The sequence below is a fragment of the Eleginops maclovinus genome, chromosome 19, assembly GCF_036324505.1.
Source record: "Eleginops maclovinus isolate JMC-PN-2008 ecotype Puerto Natales chromosome 19, JC_Emac_rtc_rv5, whole genome shotgun sequence".
Classification (NCBI taxonomy): Eukaryota; Metazoa; Chordata; class Actinopteri; order Perciformes; family Eleginopidae; genus Eleginops; species Eleginops maclovinus.
In genome coordinates, this window is record NC_086367.1 from 8,685,257 (window position 1) to 8,705,320 (window position 20,064).

General features: G+C 40.9%; 1 long non-coding RNA gene across 1 annotated transcript in view; it reads left to right on the forward strand.

The window, feature by feature from the left end:
- The window catches only part of LOC134881611 (uncharacterized), a 38,526-nt gene that overhangs the window by 9,418 nt on the left and 9,044 nt on the right, over nt 1–20,064 (forward strand). Inside the window, exon 2 of the long non-coding RNA XR_010168069.1 lies at nt 15,601–15,692. This is a non-coding gene — a long non-coding RNA (uncharacterized LOC134881611). The remainder of the gene's footprint in view (nt 1–15,600; nt 15,693–20,064) is intronic.

The window sequence follows — 20,064 nt, forward strand, 5'->3', positions numbered from 1 at the left end:
TGTTATCTCTCACCACTGGGACAAACTGTTCGGTGATTTATTCATTTACACCACCTGAAACAATAGTATTATCCCGGCTGCAACAAAAAGACACAAAGGCGCTATGAAAATCCCAGAGGATGTTTATGAGTCACTAAAGAGTCCAATAACTTTCCCCTTCATCTTCAAGCGGCCGCGGAGGGTCGCATGCTGTGGACGGCTGCAGGGCGAGGGGAGTCAGGAGGGGGATACAGGCCCAGGGAGAGGTGCTGATTATGGGTAGGATAAAAGGAGTCCAGGCCTTCTCCTCTGGAGCTGAATGGGGCTCAGTCAGCAGGCTATCCCATACACTGGCCTGCTCCATGCTGCTAGAACTTCATAAATTACCCCACAATTACCCTGGGGGGATGCCAAAGGAGGAAAGACTGGCGAGAGGGGGAGAGAGTGAAAGGGGAAAGGGCAGAAGCGGTTGCCGAGCAGACAGCCATCAGGAGGCATCGGGCCCGGGTCCAGATGTTGGCCTTCAGGTTGCCAGGACCCAGATGATGGCAGCCTCCTGAAGACTGTCACTGCTCAATGAGAAACAGTCACATCTTAAAGCGAGACTACGTGACTTCTGAAAGAAGAAATAACGTGCCCTGAAATGATAAAAGTGTTTTTCTGCTCCAGCCTTATTTGGTTTTGTGTGATAGCAGAATGTCGTGGCAAATGTTGGCTTGCTGAAACACACCATTAATAGGATGAAAATCCTATCTAAGACATATCACCATTACCTTTCCCTGGGCGATTACCTTAACAAAGACGATTAGGGTTTGTATTACACATTTTCTGAAACGTTATGTTAAAATATGCAAATTAAGAATTATCTTCATCCTCATATGTGCTCATTTGCATATACTTCCATTACAGAAATCTGAACGTTGGATAAGGCTAGGTTCAAGATTATTATTAATCTTGTTGACATAAAACAGTCAAATGTTTTTTGTCGAGGGGTATCTCTTTGTATCACTCCTTACATCCAAAAAGGGATGTTATTTAAATCGAGCCATGAGTGATATATCAAAAAACCCTTCTGTACAAGTCTTGAGAATAAAGAAAGGTATAAAACTGGCAGGTTTGATGTGTGCAAGTGCTACTAAGGGCAGATATTTGGCTCAGTGTATGAGAAAAGCAATATTTTTTTGTGATAACAGCCTTTAAAGTGATATATTAAAATTGTTTATAAGCAGTACAGTTGGATAGGGTTTAAGATTTAACTAAAATATATCACCATGACACTCTCCTAGATGATCACCTGTACTTTTTGTACAAACAAACATTTTCTGAAATGTGTATTTAATTATGCAAATTAGGCAATATCTAACTTCCAAACTTTTGGAGAAATAAGGGTAAATCTACAAGAATAGACAACATTTCGTAAAACAGGTGTACAAAATATCTGCAAGATATCTAGAGTAATAAGAGTGCAGTTTCTGGAAAGATACATGGCGGCTGAACTTTTTAGAACAGTAGGAATCACAAACAGAAATATGTCATCTTCATTATAGTTGAGTGGAGACAGATACTTGAAGAGGTAGACGGTCTGCAAGAATAAATAGAAAGACAATATGTTTTTGGTTTTTTTGGGTCAACTGTCCCCTTCAAGCTGATGTAATTTAGTACAATGATATGGATAAGGCTTATAAGAAGAAGGGGTGTTTATTATTCATACATGAGGATATGAGTCTGTATAGTTATGGTGGATTAGCAAAGGATTTAAACAGTTACTTTGCAAATCCTAATCAATCAAAAATTCACACGCACAAGCCTACACAGATGCACACACTTAAACAACACACACACAAAGTGTATCTGTTCTGCATTGTGCTGGTCACACTTTTGAACAGTTGGCCGCTCACTGGAGCAAGGGGGTGGCTTTGTGTCAGCGGTCTGCAGACTTCTGCCGCTCAGTCCCCGCCCCCCCCCCCCCACTCCAGCCCCCTTGCCTCTGTGTTGTGCTGCCTGATAAAACAGGACCTGCTTGCCCAATAATCTCCCTCCCCGATACCCAGGCACGACCGCCTTTCATCAGCACCATTGTTTCAGTCTGTTACCTCCACATGTGCTCCTTCGCCACGGCAACACATGCAGCCCCCCTTGCCTCGTCTCCATCCCATCTGTGGATAGGCGTGCCATGTGTCTATTCATAAGGGTGCCGCCGGCAACGGCACTGTATGTGGATGGTACATGATGCTGTCCTTTTGTGAGGGGCTCAGTCCTCAGCTACTTACCGCTGACCCTGGGGTCACCGCGCACAATAACCTGAGTGTTGGTGGCCAGTGGCAATCCTCATTGGCCCCTGATTGACGAGCTGATCAATGGTCAGTGAGAGTGTATGTGTGCGCCCACATGTGTTTGCTTTCTATACAGCCGCTGCAGGCTCATTGAATTAAGCGTGTCTGTTTTTTAAGGAATGGTCTTTGAAGGCATCAGACTAGTTAGTGACACACAATTGACTTCTTTAGCTTTTGGCTTGATGCAGTGAAATTAACAAGTGCAATTTAGCTCAATGGGCACACGCTGCCCATTACCTTGTCTGGTAATTAGAAAAATTGTCAAAGTGGGGTTTAGGAGCTATTTGTTGTTATTTTCAGATTGTGTATCTCTTGGTATTTAATTTGACTGCTGTTTAAGGAAAGGTTCAAACTCAAATCAGAAATAAATTTACATCGGTTACAGGTAGGAACTATTTTCTATGGTGGCTGATTTGAGATATGCGCTGACTTTTAAAAACAATGCAGATATAAAAACACAAATGTGTCAAAACCATTACAAATGAAGAAAAATCTTCACAAACTTCTCAAAAAATGCGCAGCATTTAGAGAATATTCACCAATGCCACGAAACATGTGCAGCGTTTACTAAAAGGGCTGCATTAACTAAATGCTAGCTAACATAGCTTACCTAGTCATCTCAAATACAGACAAAACACTTACAATTATGAAACAAACTCTTGTTGCAGAGCGTTGGCCATCGTCATTTTGTTTTTACTGAACTATGCCATCCAAAGACTGAACACAAACCTCTAGTAAATAAGTAGATGCTCTCTTCTGCGGGGCTCTGTAGGAGGTGTGGTTTGGTAGAAAAATAAAATCGTTTTTACACTAAACTGCTCACAATAAGATCTGTAGAATATCTTGAGTATAACAGGGTCATGATTTCCATTATATTGGAGAGAAGGCAGACATCTTTATGGCTTATATCTCCCACTCTCTACAACTCAAACTAAAACAAGCTAGCTTGATAAATAACTAACTAACTTTTAATTTAGGGTGAACTGTCCTTTTTAAGGGCAAAATCCTTTATTTAGTCATTTTTTATCTCATTATCTTTGCTGTTTCTTGCTCTTTTGCGCATTTTACCCCCTGCCTGCTTCTTTCTATCCTGACACACACACACACATACACATACACACACACATTCGCTCTGCGATTGGGGGGCTCAGGTGGGTGATTATGGACGCACATTAAACCTTAATTCACATTTGGCTTGATCAGAATACTGATGAGGGGATCTGCTCCGCTAGCACATTATCATCAACATGCCTGAAACATGCTCAGTGCCTATAGATCTGTGACTGTCCCATAGGAGTGACAGATGAGAGGAAAACACACGCACGCACGCACGCACAGTGACACTGACACATAATATGAAGCACAAACTCAGAGTGGCCATGTTGTTCTTCTCTGCTTAGCTGACAAAAAGAGGGCCATGACCCTTTGCTTTATAGACCTCCTGTTGTTTAACTAGAGGAGCGAAGAAGGACACAGTGTTCATGACCTGTCTCCATCATTGGAGATCGGTGTCACACTGATGTCCCTTGGCAAACATGTTTTATATTCTGCTTCAGATGTCTTTACTGAATCATGTCACGACAGGCTTTGTTCAAAAGGGATTTAAGAAAAAGAGAGTCTCTTTGAAACTAAATGTCTTTGTGTTCTATCCCTCCTCTGCAGCTTGGTAAGGAAACACCGACTAGAAGGGATTTGCTAAATCGGACAGCTAAAGTCTGATATTAGCTTAGGCTCGACAATATCATGGAAGGTGTACTTTGGCAGAAACAAATACACTAACAAAACAGCATCAGTAGGTTATCTTGAGTAACAGGGTCATGATTTTTAGAAAGACATATTGTTAAGTTATTCCAACGTTTTTGTTGCCACTTTTAGCACCACAAGCTAGTTGCCATCTATTTCTATTATCTTGGAGAGAAGCCAAACATCTTTATGGCTTGAACCTCAAACACTCTACAACTTACAACACACAACCAACAAACCACTCTAGCTTGGTAAATGGAATGATAAAAGAAGTAACTGTTATAATGTACATATGGGCAAATTAGTATTCTTTTAAGAGACTTGAAATAATACAAACCTATTGTATAAAACAACATCACTCCCTACATTTAAACAGCTTTCCAATAAATTCCTTTTAGCATATTTTACTTTCTTGGAGTGCGTTTGTTATTTTAACATTTTTATTTGTTGTTACACACAATGCAATTACACTGTCGCTTGGATGTTATTTATGTGTTTGTTCGCACTATGCAAATGACTGTGACTCATTTCCGAACAGCTATGTTGTTATTCAGTTTAGTGGTATAATGGCCATCATTATACTTCAATTATTTTGAGCTGTTATGTGGATCTAAACTAGCGCATTCTAGGTATGGCCATTTTCCCACTGTGTTACTCAGCTACATAAGACTGAAAGGCAAGTTTATTTGTTTAACACCTTTCAACCACAGAGGTCATTCATAAGGATTTGTATCAGGCAAATAAGGGCATTATAATAACATTAACAAAAAATAAATACAAATACAGAAAAATAACGGAAGATCAGCAATAGTAACTTATGTAATTGTCTTTTTAACAAAAAAAAATCTACCGATATACCTAAAAATAAGTCCCCAACTGAACCTCGATATTAATTCACGTGCTAACGCAGACCCCCAGTGACCCTTCACACAATATGATAGATACTGTATATGATCAGTTCTTCATAAAAATAAAAACCAAGCCACTAAATTCTGAAATTAAAAGTACACTCTGGGATTTCTGTTTAGAGCAAAAACGACAAACTGCAACAACATCCCTGTTTCTAAGCTGGGACCGGGCCGCTGTCATATGGCTCTGTGTCCTCTCAGTGGCACGAGGGCTGGGTGCAGCTTTACAGCACCTTTGTTATTGATATTGTTCTTTGTCTCACTTTTCCTGTCTCTGGTAGGCAGAGGCCTCTAAGTTTAGCCCAACAGACCCTGCCCTGCTGAGTGCGGCATTAAATATCAATACATGTTTACGAGGGCCCGTAAATAATCGATACAGGGGGGAATCTATGAAAGAGAGAAGCTAGGGGTGCATGAAGATGGATAGTGGGGCCATGGGGTAAAGGAGAAGAGAGGAAGAGCACATCAGGGGATCAGAGAGCTATCCACCTGTCGCAGCTGCTGTTGGTGTGTCTTACTTAAACCATGTTTAATTTCATAATTACATCTTTCATTTTCAGCCAGAATTTGTATTGGATTATATTTATGTTTGCCAAGCACTAAAGAGTTCAAAGCATCCCTTTTTAGTTTTCACTTTTCTTCATTTTCCAAGTAATCTTTTATTCATGATGTGTTAATTCCCCTAAAAGATTTAAGAGTAAAGAAGCATTGTGGACTTACAGGCAAGGTACGCAGCATTTCAACAAAAGGTCCCGTAAAAGTACAGCTCTAATGACTGTGTGGCAGTATATTTGGGGGACAGTGGGCAGGAGGGGGTGCGCCCCAGCTCCGGACTTTAAAAGATTAACCCTGAGCCCACAAAGGCACAGGGGGCTACGGGGCCAGGCAGGGGCATGAGTAGGCCGCTCGCTGGTTAAACATTGGCCGTCTCGGATCTCCCGTCATTGTCTAGTTAGCAGCTCCACCCGGGCCCCCGTTAGCAGCGCAGACGCATATCTTGGCAGCCGGAGTGAGCCGATACAAAGGTTGTCGGTGTGCGAAAGGCAGAGATGGAGATGTATAGGTCCAGGGTGGGGTATTCGCTGCGTGGGGCCTGTGGTCGTAAAGCCCAAAGCAGGACAGATTGGACATCAGAGCCCCCCCGCCCCACCCTTTCATTCCTTCTCTTTCTGTGTGTCTCCGTGCTCTGACAGTGATAAACGGGACGCACAGCCTTCCAGAACAACAAACAGACACTGCCTCATTTCCCCAATGTGGGCGAGGGCAGGCATAAAGGAGGTGCCATCCCATTAGAGCCTGGGCTCAATGCTGAGAGTGGAGGGGTATTTCACATTGCAGAGGGCCACTCCACCAGGGGCCCCCCAACCAGGAGGGGACAGCTCTGTGTTTTGTTTTCTCAAAAAAGTGTCATAAAAAACTCTCCTTAATTGGTGCTCCATAAAATTAGCATCTCCAAGCTGATTAGATATCCTCTCTCCTCAGTGACTATTGTCCCTCGCAGTGACCCCATCCCTGCCATTCAATTTCAGTCCTTTCACAACTTTATGGGCATCAGAGAAAGAGGAAACTCATGTAAGATTTTGCCCTTTGCCCTTCACTTCTCCTCCTCCCATTGGAGTTAACCAAGTCTATCGTCCCTGTGAAACAATCGGCCTCTGAAAAGTAAACTCATGATAATACATGGAATGCTGTTATGCTAAACTGGCCAGAAGGGAAGCCCTTAGTGTCATTTCACTTTCTGGTTTGGAATTTGTGCCTCACTTTCAGTCGAAACTATTGTGTTTGTGTTTATTTATGGTGCAGGTCACAAGCCTTTTTGTCTTCCTAAACCTAACTCCAGCAGCACTATTTAAATAATGGGGCCTCGAGTGAGCGATTTGAGAACACGTCTAAATAGATTAACCACACTTCCTGAATGTAGAGCCATTGTGTCTCGAGAAATAGATTGCCAAAAAAGTTTTCCCCCTCAGCAAAAACCCTGTTTATAGACATGCCTGAGCAGTACAGACTGAAATATAATCCCATTAACTTTGAATGGCAAGTCTCTTACTCTGTTGCATAATGTGTCTCGCGCGGCATGGATAATCGCCATCTGAGTGGAAATGGCGGTGAGATAAAGGGATTTGTGCTGCCTTGACATCTTTATGGATGGTGTAATATAATCGGTCAGACCTTAAGCTTCCCCAGAAAGTTTTGTGCGTGTACTTTCGCCGATCGAAAATGCCATCTTGCGCGAGTGATGCGTGACAAAACAACTTCATTATGGTTCATTTTCTCATTTGACTGGAGGGATCTGCATGGTGCATTTTCTTTATTCTGAAAACAAATTGGGTCCTAAAACAGGGAAATTAGGGTGTAATCAGCAGTTTGTATTTGTCTTATTGAAAAATGTACATGGCTAAAATGTCTAGAACAAAAAATTGTCTTGCATAGAATAATAACACCAGACAACATTCGAATGGCTGCTTCCTTAATGTGTGCGAAGTGGATTGATTTCCACCATCATTATTTTTCAAACTAAGTATTTTGACGGTAATATTAACCATTTCTGATTCATTGCTTACTACAAAACTAAGCTGATGAAGTAAATTTCTCTCCTGGATTTCATTAATAAGATGAAATGCAGACCCCTGTACTTTATCAAGGTCAGATTCAGGTTCTTCTAGCTCTATATAGTCAGGTGTCTCCTAGTGTGACCTGTATGTCAGGCAGCAGTGGGAGTGACACATGAGATTGTTAGGGAAGGTATGGGGGGGGGGTTGGCATCATTGATATTCGCATATCACGGGGAAAGTGAGGGCTAAAGAGTGGGAACGTACCATCACATTGTGATGCAAAGGGCACGGGAGGGTTAAACCAGGTTCTACTCAGCCCCCTGGCCCGGGGACTCTTTGATGCTGGGGCCTTCAGGACGCGGGGCTCCGAGGGGGCTCAGTGTGGTGTGGCCCTTGGACCAAGACCACTGCCAGGGAGCCAGCGGGATTCGGGGACATGCCTTTGTCCCCAAAGAAAATGTACGTGGCTTTGGGTGGGGCCAGGGGAAAGGTCGCACACAGGGAGCATGGGGAGAGATGAAAACAAACAGAGCGGGGAAACGCATCAGATCACTTTCTCAGCAACTGGTTGCTAACTTGACGCCTGAACACTAACCTGTTTCGAAGACTGCTGGTTGATCATTTAACCAAATAAGTGTAGCAAAAGCACTGCGGTTATAAAAATGGAAAATCAAACTAGTAGAAGAAAGAAATAAAAAAGTGTTCCTTTTAGTAGAGAGTAAAGATATGAATTGTAACAAACAAAATAATATCTTTATGCTGACTTGTTGTGGATTAACTTTTCAAGTTTATATGATGCTGCTACTCAACTACATCTCACGAACACAGGCTCGCTGAGTGAGTGGGTCATTGTCTTCTTCAGTACGACTCACAGTAAAATACCTGAAAATAATACGGACTTTAAATGCAACAAACAACAACATGCCAAATAATCCATGACCAAAATGCTGAAACATGCACTTGTGTTAAATATACTTGTCCTTAGACAATATGTCAATAAAGTTGTAGAAAAAGTGGTTTCAAAATATTATTTAAAATAGCTCTTGAGCCCCCCCTAAAATGGGATTTTTCTCTTGTCCCACCTTCTTGGAGACCAACTTGCATGTCAAAAATAATATTTAAAATTGGCTTTTTATGTACTTGTTTGCTATCATTCTGTTCATATACAGCTCTAGAAAAAATTAAGAGACCACTCCAAATTGTCTAAAATCTTTATCTTTACATGTATGGCAGCTATTACAGGGTCAGAGGAATATTGTCAGTAGTTTATAGACACAAACCATGGTCCTTTTCAGTGGTCTCTTGTTTTTTTCCAGAGCTGTTTGTAACTATTTAAAAACGTTCTTAAAGGGTTGATGTCTAAATTGTCCTCCAATTCTTGAATGACCCATTTAAATCTGTTGACTCAAGGCCTGTTTTCATTTACAAGTAGCTAGACTTGATGGTTCTACTGGGACAGGAAAATTATTTATAAAACAATACTAGGAAAAAATATACAAAAATGATCAAAATGTAAAAAATAACAAAAGAGCTACAAAATAATGAATATATTTAATAGTTTATATGAGTAAAAGGTAAAGTCAACAGTGTAGATAATGTTGTGCCAGTATGAGCCTCTTCCATTTTCAAAACTTCACATCTGTGTTATTTTAAGGTTGCCTAAAACAAAACAAGCAAAATGATATGTTTTGTATGTTGAACTAGTTAAAAAATGTCTTTGTATTGCATACAATATTATTGTGATTGTGCCATTACAAATATTAACCCCTCAGAGAGGATTCCAAGAGCCCATTTTTAGGAATTTAAGCGCCCACTAGTGGCTGCACTACCTACAGTACCATTGGAGACAGTGGATTGTATATCTATAATGTAACTCTTTAATGTACCAAAAGTGAGAGGAGGAAGTTTGAATTAGATTTTTTTGTATTACATTCACAGGATCATTCTTTAAGATTTTTAGTACGACATTTTGTGCAAATATTAATGAAAATGTATGTTCCATGTTCACACATCAGTGATTTTCTAATAAAAACAGAGAATCATTCAAACTTCTGATTCCTTTATTTTTATAAGCGCCATTAAAGTAAGTGAACTTTTCAATATCCTGATGTGAACACACACACACACACACACACACACACACACACACACACACACACACACACACACACACACACACACACACACACCTCTCTGCTCTGCCAAAGGCTAAGACGTTAATTTAAGATAGGTGGAGTGTATTGGAGTCACTCATTTCCACTCTCCCCATGAATAATTCAGTGGAGACAGCTGATGAAGCACATTTGGTTGTCAAGTTGAGAGGCAGGTGCGTTGTTACATAAGAGCGCTGTGGCTGAGGTTACCTGACAAGACCGTCTTTGAAGTAAAGAACGCCCCCACTACCACCTTCACCACCTGCTGGGTCACACTGTCTTCCTCGGAGGGCTTGAACTCACTACCTTGGCTTGATGAAAGAGAGCTGCAATTTAAATTTCATTCAGGGGCTAAATTATCCCACTAGGCATTTCATTACCAAGGTGCATGGCTTTATCCTGGATAGTGCTTTTTTTCCTTTCAAATAGCCTTGTTTTAATGTTCAAACAGGTCTTTATCGTTCTCATACTGCCTGTGCTGCAGCACCTCTTTTCACCTTCTGTCTGAAACCAGAGCCCAGTCTGCTCTGATTGACTAGCTGGCAGGCTCTATTGTGAATGGTCAACCCCTTACAGATGTTTACATGCACAAAACTTATATAACACCTCACAGGAAAGGACCCAAAAAAACATAATAAGGCCCCTTTAACACATAGAATACAGGTTCTTTCATTGTCTCTGCGAATTCAACCCGTTTGAGATGTACATCCTCTGTTTTTATTAATTCATATCCACACAGTGAATATACAGTATGCATTGGTGTGTTTCAGGGAGTGTCTCTGGCCGAGGTCGGCACGTGCCTCTATCATTTATGAGAGTTAATGCAAAGAGCGAGGGAAAGCTGCAAAAACCTGCTCCCCCGGGAGACCTGCAGGAACTAGAAAATTACAAATCAGCCACACCATAAACCATGCTGCCGGCAGGGAAGAGCTGTGAACCAGCGAACAACAAGCTGCTTTGTTTATGCATAAAGAAATGCTGATGAACCCTATAAGACTGAACCTCCTGTTTGTGCGCTTACAGGCCCAAAGCAGGCATTTCAGATGCAAATCTTTTGCATTTCTGATTAAGGAACAACAGTAGAAACTTATCCATAAACAATCAGACTTCCCTTCGGGTTGGTTGCCCCTCCTCGCAGTGGGAATGTTATGTAATTGCAAACTTTTAGTCACTTTTATTTACGAAGAAAACATTTAAAAAAGACCTTCAAAAGGACAATAAGATCATCTCAGCTTCAGGTAATTCTCCTTACCTTTAATTTTCCTTCCACTGAAATATAATTTGGCACAAAGACAGATTATTACCAGTAGCACATTTCTGAGTAAAATCCTGTCCATTCTTCCCGGGGAGAGCAGAAGAGGATTATTGAATCCCTCTCATATTGGGGAGATAAATTGTCATATCACTGCCTCCCATTTCTCTGTAAATCTACCGCTCTAAAGCTCCTCAACTTTGGGGAAGGCAGGCAGCTGGGATATCTTGGGGAAGAGGAAACCTCTCTTTCGCTCCTCTCGCTCTCCGAAAAGTAATTTAATCCCGCTGCCAGTTTATCCTGCGAAATAAAAGAGACGAAGAGGAGGAGAGGAAGAGCTTGAGGGGCTCACGGTTGTGTTGACTTTGTCCTTCCTTTTACCGCCTTCATAACAAATTACAAAAGCTTGGCACTAACAAGGATGATCACAGCTATGGTATTTGTGAAATCTGATGTACCTCTGACTTTGTCATTGGCACAGCATTATATTAATATGTAAGCTCATATTTTGTATGTTATCCCTAAAAGCCATTCAAAAGCTCAGAGATGCATCCCTTGATTTTAAAATTGCACCTGTTTATGATGAAATAACAAAGAAAATAGCTTAAACACACACTTTTTCTCACTTGGTATCAGTCATCACACCCGAACCTTAAGCAGTGTGTGTCTTGGGCAGGCTAACCACAGCCTGACAGAAAAAGGTAAGTTCCTGATTAATGATATTTCTCAGCAGGGGAATATTCATCTGTGTACTATCTCGAGCCTCCATCAGCACACACTCTCTCCGTCGCACCCGGCTCAGCAATGTCACAGTGACTTTGCAGAACCTCAGCCTACTCCAGGACCATCTATTTTATGGTGCGTTTATAGGCGGACAAACATTACGCACTGCTTTCAGTGACTTCAGGGGAGCTGGGAGGGAGAGATGAGGGAGTTAATTGGACTCTGCAAGAGATATTGTGTGTGTGTTTTTGTGTTTTGCTTGTGTGCATGCTAGTTAAAGTTCAGACATGTTCAAGGCTAATTGCAACGCAAAAACACAAGTGGAATATCAATCTTGCAGTCCCCCCAGTTTCCGACAAGGGGAGCTGTGGATCTCCTTCCCTGTCTGACTCCACCATGTGTTCAGTGAGCCGATCTGGCATTTTCTCACACACAAAATTATACATGTTGCATGCTGTGTGACATCCATTTCTGTAAATGTGAAAGATTCTCAGCAATCATAGGGTTTGATTGCGGCTTGTAAAATTCTAGTTGCTGGTTGTGTTTAGAGAAAGAGAGAGGAAGAGGAAGTACTGTAGGTTGATACCCACTTTCTCTCTGTGGGGGTTTTTAAATCTCTTTAACACCCAGCAGAGCAGGAGAGCTGCAGGGAGTCCCTGGAGGCTGTTTTACCTGCAGTGTGTCACAGAGGGAGAGAAGGAAAGGAGCTGTCATCTTTCCCATGAGAACCAAAGACATGGCACAGTATAATTGCCGAGACAACTGTAATAAGAATAAAAAATCATTCATTTTTAACAATGCACACATAGAACAATAGAGACATAAAACAGTGTTGTCAAAATATATTGGAAGAAAAAAGAAAAAGAAGCATTTATGCACAAAATTATATTTATTCTTTTCTCATCATTTTTGTGAATGACTGGATAGTGTGACATCTAAACATAAACGAAAGAGGACAGGTCATAGACACATGCAACAGATGATTGGTCACAATTCAACATGGCAACATTAGTTTTTCAGAAGTAGATTAACATTTTGGGAGATTTACTTTCTGAGAGTTAAGAAAATAAATCCTGTTTATACCTTAAGTAAAGGACCTTTTTTAAGAAATTGTTAGCCTAAATTAGCATAAGAAGCACAGGGGAAAACATCAACGATAGCCAACCTGTCCTTATACCTACATCTAGGTCGTTTAACAGTGACTCCTAAAACAACATTTATGGCTCTATTTAACATTGTGAAATTGTAACACAATGACAAATTAAACACATAGTTAACGTTGTGAAATTGAACTGATTTTTCATGTAGGTGCAACAAAACTACTAAGTTAGGTTCGAGAAAAAGATCAAGGTTTGAATGTGCTACCTACACGTGACATGGCCAACATAGTTACGTATGTGACTTAAAATAACTTAAGTGTTGACTTGCGGTTTCAACACAGTGAAAGTCCAAGGGTTGTTTGGCCTATATTCAACTATCAAGGGTAAGTTGAACTTTATGGATCTTGTAGTTCCTAGTACTGCAAAAAAAAGACTTTAAGGATGGAAAAGGGGATTGGCCCCCCCCTGGTGTGAGGTACTCTCAGTGCCTCAGATTCCTCTCGGATCTTGGCATTGTCACGTACATCTCCCGGCTTTACACCAGGCCACACATCTCTCATAAAAATCCCCCTCACGTTCACTCCACAGTAACTAGCCCAGTACACTGTAGCTTCTGTTTTTACGAGCCCGTTAAGCAGAGAGCTTTTTCTCCTCCGGCACACCAGCCCAACGCAGGCACTGAAACACAACCAACAGCATATTTTTCAGGGAATCTGATTAATAATTTAAGAGAAATATTGATAATTCCATGGTGTAGTACCTAGGGAGTAGATGAGGGAATAATAAGAGAGTTTGTAGAGAAGGGATTGGAGGAGAAGCGGTCATAATGTTGTGCGTCTGCTTGAGTTAGTGTGGCCATGTGGAGCTTCCAGTGGCCTCCCGCCAGCCAGCCAGGATAAGCAGTTTTGGCTCAGTAGTTCTCTGCCATGCTCCATATGTGACTGTAGAGACATTTAACTGTAAATCACTGAGATTATAATCATTAAAGTGTAGAATAAACTGTTTTACATCTTACAGTACACAGCATAGGAACTTTTTTCTAAATGAATGTCAAAACATTCCTGTGATCAGATAGCGGTGAATGAGCCTGAGGCTTTGAATACTGCTGAGCTGCTCCTGCTCATATCAAAGCTACAGCAATGGACTCTGGGTGTAATCGAACTGTAATATATGATCAAAACATGTTTGAGTCAGATTGCTGAGAGCTATATGGATAACTGTACCACAGTGCATATAAAACACACTCTTCATGTACTCAGAAGGGGACAAAATCAAACAAACGGATGCATTGTGCATATGGATGCCACTGATTACTCTTGGGAGCAAAGAGAATGATATATATATATATATACAATAACTGACTCTATTTTTGTTCCCTAAATGTAGCATTAGCATTAGTTACATGTGGGTCTCTTTTTGTGGAGGAATAGGCAAGTTAATGCTGAGGTGGAAAAATCCCTTTTTCCTATGATAAAATCAGGTAGAGCATCATTTAATAAGATGGGGAGAGCTTGCTTTACATAGGGAAAATAGCCACATAATACACATATACTACATACGGTTAAAGAAAAAAACAAACTACAGGAACCAAACATGTGTTGGTGTTTCAAAAGTATGGTGTATTGTCATGATAATGGATCAAAAATGTTGATCTAATGTTAATAATACACATATGGTATTGTGTATATATTCCTGGGCTACCTTAATTAGACATCATTGTGGAGTAATGATTACAGACTTTCATAAATAATTTGCCTTAATTGAGACAAAATTAGCAATAAACAAAGTTGAAGCAAAGATATAATTTTTGTAATATGTTTTTCAAATTTTCCACAGGTTTCGGCAATAATATATTTATTTTTAGTTCCTTTGGCCGCTATAATAATGTTGTGAAATTCATATATATGCAACTAGCAATGACTTTCATTATAGATCAAACTGCAGATAATCAAATGAATGGAATCAATCACTGGATGATTAAAAGTGGTTTGCTTGCTAGACTGACTCTATCGATATTTGCCCCAAAACAGTTTACATTGCACTGCTCTGTTGTGTAATTCTTGCTTTGACATAAGAAGATCAACAAAAATAATTCTTGAAAACTGCTGATAATCTTCGGTAACTTCATCTATTCTTGTGAACTTTTGTGCTTTTCTGTCTCCTTAAACCTGAGCACTGTGTACATACTGTATATGTCAATGCTGGTACCACAGTTCAAAACACTTGAAACTCTATTATTCAGAACTTTTGCATTGACTAATTCAGCCTCCTCAATCAAAGCTTCTGATTGTTCCGATTCCATCCCTATCTTTATTTGAATGGGGCAGAAAGGTTCATGATGCTCAGTAAGTTGAGCAGCATCCTTCTTCTCCGAATCCTCCACAGTAAAGCCCATAAAGAGCAAACCCTCCTTATAATTGTGTTGATCCTGCTGGTGTGCCAGCTGCAGTAAAGAGTGTAACAAAACACTGACCTCAGGAAGGGCCCTAACAAGTGTAAACTGTATGAAAATCAATTTGGGATCATAAAAAATCCTAATTTGCTAAAGGCCAAATTAAAGTCAGACCTCCCACATGAACTCCCTGCCGTGTAAGGAGCTACGGTTTTATTTAAAGGTTTCTCGGGGGAGGAGTTCTTGAGCTTACTGGTAATGTGTCCCAGGAGGAAGTTGCTTGAATCTGTGTTTGTCAGTATACTGCATATCATAGAATACATGTTGAGTTAAAAATAGTCTGATAGACGTTTCTGAGGATAATTAAGTAATACTAAGATTTGTTATTTATCACTGACCTTGTGTCGCTGAAGGGATACTTGTAAGTCTTTGCCGATTCAACCGAAGATGTTTTTATTTCAGGGTCCTGCTGGAGTCTTCGTATGCAGGAAATACATCTCCTAGAGGCTGCTTGTTGCTTGGTTCAGATGGGAGGCAGTCCAAACCGCTTCAAGGTATTTCCGGCACAGAAACCCAGGTCTTTAATATACATTACACTCATTTCTGTTGATTATAAGTCCCACAATGGGGAGTGGGAGGAGGTGAGAAACCCTATGGAGAAATCACACAAAGATTAAAAAAACGGAATATCAGGCAAGAGATTGGGTTTATAGAATAAATCAATGTTGATGAAGGATACCTTCAGGGAAAATGTACCATACTGGGGATGAGAAATAGTAAACACAAGTTGAATGTGTCAGCAAACATGTTGGAGAGATTACAAATGGGATGCTAATGAGGACAGAAAAACAGATAATTTATTGAATATAACTCCAAAATAGATTGTTTTCAATTAAATGTTTTTACACAAACCATTTAACCTGAGATACAGCAAAGTGTTCTGTCAGTCAATTGTTGTTGGTTGATTCGTGCTATGTGGACCAATGTGCTGCTGGGAGCCAACGACTCGCTTGGTCTCCACGGTGATGAGTGGGAGGGTTGAGGTATCCATGGGAAGGTGGGCGTGATGTGATCCCCAGGGAGCGCTGTGGAGGAGGAGAAAGAGAGCCTAATGTCTCCACTGTGTGATAGAGAGACAGAGTTTCAAAAACCCACAGGAGGGAGAGACACAGGGGAAACGCATGTGGAGCAAGAGACACACATCACATCATCCACAACATTTTTATGACATCGAAGCTAAACATTAAAGATCATATTACCGTAGGATTCCCAGGTCTTTATAGGATAACAAATACTGTAGTCATTCACAACATGACACTAGAAACTATAAGGGGCTGATATTAACGCATTATATTTAAAGTTGGCTGGGCAGAAACACTGACTGAAGCGTTTTTTTCTGACAATTTCTTGGATTTGATACATTGTAGTTTAGTCTGAATATATTCTTGGCCATGGTGGCTGTGCATAAAGAAACAAAATTGATGTGTTATCATACTACAACGTTGATACAGCTAACTTTTCTGGCAACCTGGTGAATGTATTGTAGGTCTGGTATTTACTCTCCTTTAAGCTTTGTTTTGCCAAATCCTGGGGGAAATGTCCATCTGTATAGCTGCAAAATATATCATTGTGTTCACAATCTAGGTCTGCCATTTTTTGCTGCCTGGTAGGTAGGGTGCTGTGGGTTTATCTGAGAGTTTTGGTTGAAAACAACTGCCCGCTCGCCATTCTCTTGATGATGAGGCAGTTAAACTCCAAAATGTTAAAGCGTACAACCAAAACAATTAGCTTAAAGGTGCTAAAACGTACCTAAATGCACCTGCCATGTTTTCTGTGCAACTGTTTAGCATCATTTACCAAAATGATGGTTAGTCGTATAGATTTCAACAAGTGGTAAACGTTTTGAATTCATACAAAACCATCTTGTAAGGTTTGCCCAAAAACCTTGATTAGTTTAAGGAAGAGATCATGGTTAGGGTTAAAATATTAGTTTTTGATACTTAAGTTATAACATATGTGACATAAGTTAACTATGCTACTTAAGTCAATGTTCATTTTTAGTTCTCATTGGTAAGGCTCATTGGTAAAAGTTCATTGTTTATTTGATCCATCCATCCACAAGTATCTCCTCTTCTTACATAGTCTTTGTCTGTTTTTATAAAACATTACCTGACTTCCTCCTTTACTCCTGTCAAAAACAACAATGGTCAATAGAGGCAGTAGAGGCATCTGCTAAACTGACATTAAAGGGGTACATGCGCTATATAGTTTGATGCATAAGGCCCCCAACACACATATTTGTTGGAACCATTGATCTAAATATATTGAAAATACAATGACTGTAGCTCCACCACTTCACCAATGTCCATTTGCATTTATAGATCTACCCTCCAACTCATAGTATAGAGCCCAGTGGCTCTGTCGCTGCTCTTTTCTAATCATGTGTGTCTCGGGTCTAGGTCTGGTCTAATTGGCTGCAACGTGTGTGACTGCTAACATTCTCCGGAGCCCAGAGAGGTCAGCTAAGGCAGGGTTCATTAGTGGCAGAGGCATCGCTATACTCCCTCAAGGAGCTGAATTCTTCTTCTTCCACCCTTACCTCACGCTATCTGAGCTTTTTCTCTGTCAAAAATGCCACTGACTGCACATGCAGGCAGAGAGGAATATCTTTCTACCGTTTATTTTAGGCACCCATAATGTATATTAAATGTAGAGGAGAGAACGGGGAGGATGGTGACATAGGACTCATGTTTCCACATTCTTAATTTATGTTTTGTGCCTTTGCACAATTCATCTAAATCATTTCATTCTTGAGTCAAAGTGGATGTGTTTGCAACATTTTGAGAAATCCCTTCCAGGCTAGATAACATGAGAAATGGCTTTTCTTTGACCAAACTCACTGAACCCCACCATCCTTCTTCAACACTAAAGAACCAAGGTCATTGATATTTTTTTGTCTGCCTGTTAAAATCACCACCAAGGTCCCCTCTGTTAGGGAATTTTTGGCCTCGGTAGGTAACCTTTGACACAGTTCATAATTGTCTTCTTCCTCTGTCCGGTTCCCATGGCATAGGTCTTTCGGCCTTGGGGTTGCTTTAATCTCCCTTAAGGAGGGGCAGCTTGGGCGCATTGTTGTTGCCAGTCTATGACCGAGCACAAGCTGCCATGAGATAGTTTATTGTTCAGAGACATCTAGAAGCCCTTCTTATCTGGAACGTAGGTTCCCTGGCGTTCATTATTTTTTCCATGGACGACAGCTCTAGTCGATTAGTCATTCTGAACTAGTTAACACCTCGTGTTGTAGTAGAGTTCTTCAGAATTGTTCGGGCAACCGCTGTGATAACTCATGGCTGCAGCAAATGTCTTGTCAATTCTCCAGCCCTCCCGTATCTCCCTGAGTTTCATCTCCATTGCTCCAGAAGTTTCTATCACACCCTCTGCGATAATGCCCAGTCATGTTCTATTATTAGTTTTCTCATTTTCAGAGATGGGGATGGAGGGACTCCCAGAGGCTCAACGCTTTTCCCACCGTCTCTCACTGATGGGCTTCTGGTAATGGATGAGCTGAGCCCTGAATCCAAAAAGCAGAGAAAATGAAGCTTTCATTAGACAACGCAACCAAGCAGTTGTGAGCCATTTCCAGAGTCCCTCTCCCCGCACTCAGAAACATCACCTATACCCAAACAACAGCGCCTTTTAGATGCAATCAATGTGTTGTTCTCCGGCAGCAACCTCTGCACTTTCACACATCGAACCCCCAGTCAATTTCCACGACTCGTCTGCGAGATCGAGAGAGGCTTTAAGCTTCAGTAGCTGCTCACTAGTTCTTACTGTGAGTGGGGCTTTAATATCGTTCTACTTGCTATTTTAGGCACTTTAATGTATATTAAATGTATAAGAGAGAAGTGGCAGGATGGTGAAATAAGGCCTAACTGGTTATGTGGCCAATGATTATTGATTGATAGGAACAAGACGTCCCCTGGGGGGCTAACAGTAAAGCAAACATAGCTACCTGTAAATCAATGTTATGTGGCCAATATTGTCCAAGGGCTTTGCATGGAAAAAATATGTCCCCTGTTAAGGATTTAAAAGGAAGTCATAAGGAAATTTCAGACTTGCTGTCTGGCAACACGTTCCTCCCCAGGGATGTGTTCGACGCTCAGTTTAAAGACACACATGTTTCCTCCCTTTCCGTCTGTGCACAGTTTTATTTCTTGGGCCTGAAATTAAAATTTAATGCAACTTCCTCTCAACAGCCTCATGGAAAAGGTTCCTTGAGTCCATTTCCAGCCCTTTACCCCAGCTTTCCGTAGGTCCTCCACGAGTTCAAGGTGAAAGAAGTGTTTGGTAACACTTTCTTTGAAGTGGGAGGCAAGACTCTTTCACTAAATATCCTGTTTGCCTCTTTGATGTTCGCGGAGAGGAGAGGAAAGTAGGGAATATGACCCTGTCCTCAAAATTATAGCTGTTTAATTGCTACAGCTGTGATAAATATTCAATGTATTTTAAAAAGGTTGAACACCACATTTAGAGACTCTCTTTACTATTCCTTTTTGCGCTCCTTGCTGTTTCCCCCAACTCTCAGCGAGACATTCGATTTGCCTACCTTATAGTGATGGATATATCTAGTGATTCACCTGGCTTATAAACACTTTTTGATCTTTGCTCATTCGCCCTCAGTTGTGGTCTCCCGATTATAATTTTTCCGCTTCAGCCTAGAATTTGCAGAGGAGTTCAGTCATGATGCTGCATCTCACTCATGCATTATGAAAGCCAACCCATCCGTAGGTCATATTGACATTTTGCACATTCAAGTGGTTGTACAGTATTGCTGAATAAATACAGGCTTGTGTGAGTGTGTGGGTTAAATTATGGCGGTTGTTAGAGAAGCAATGAGGCATTGCGGCCCCGTTGGCTCTTTTAAGG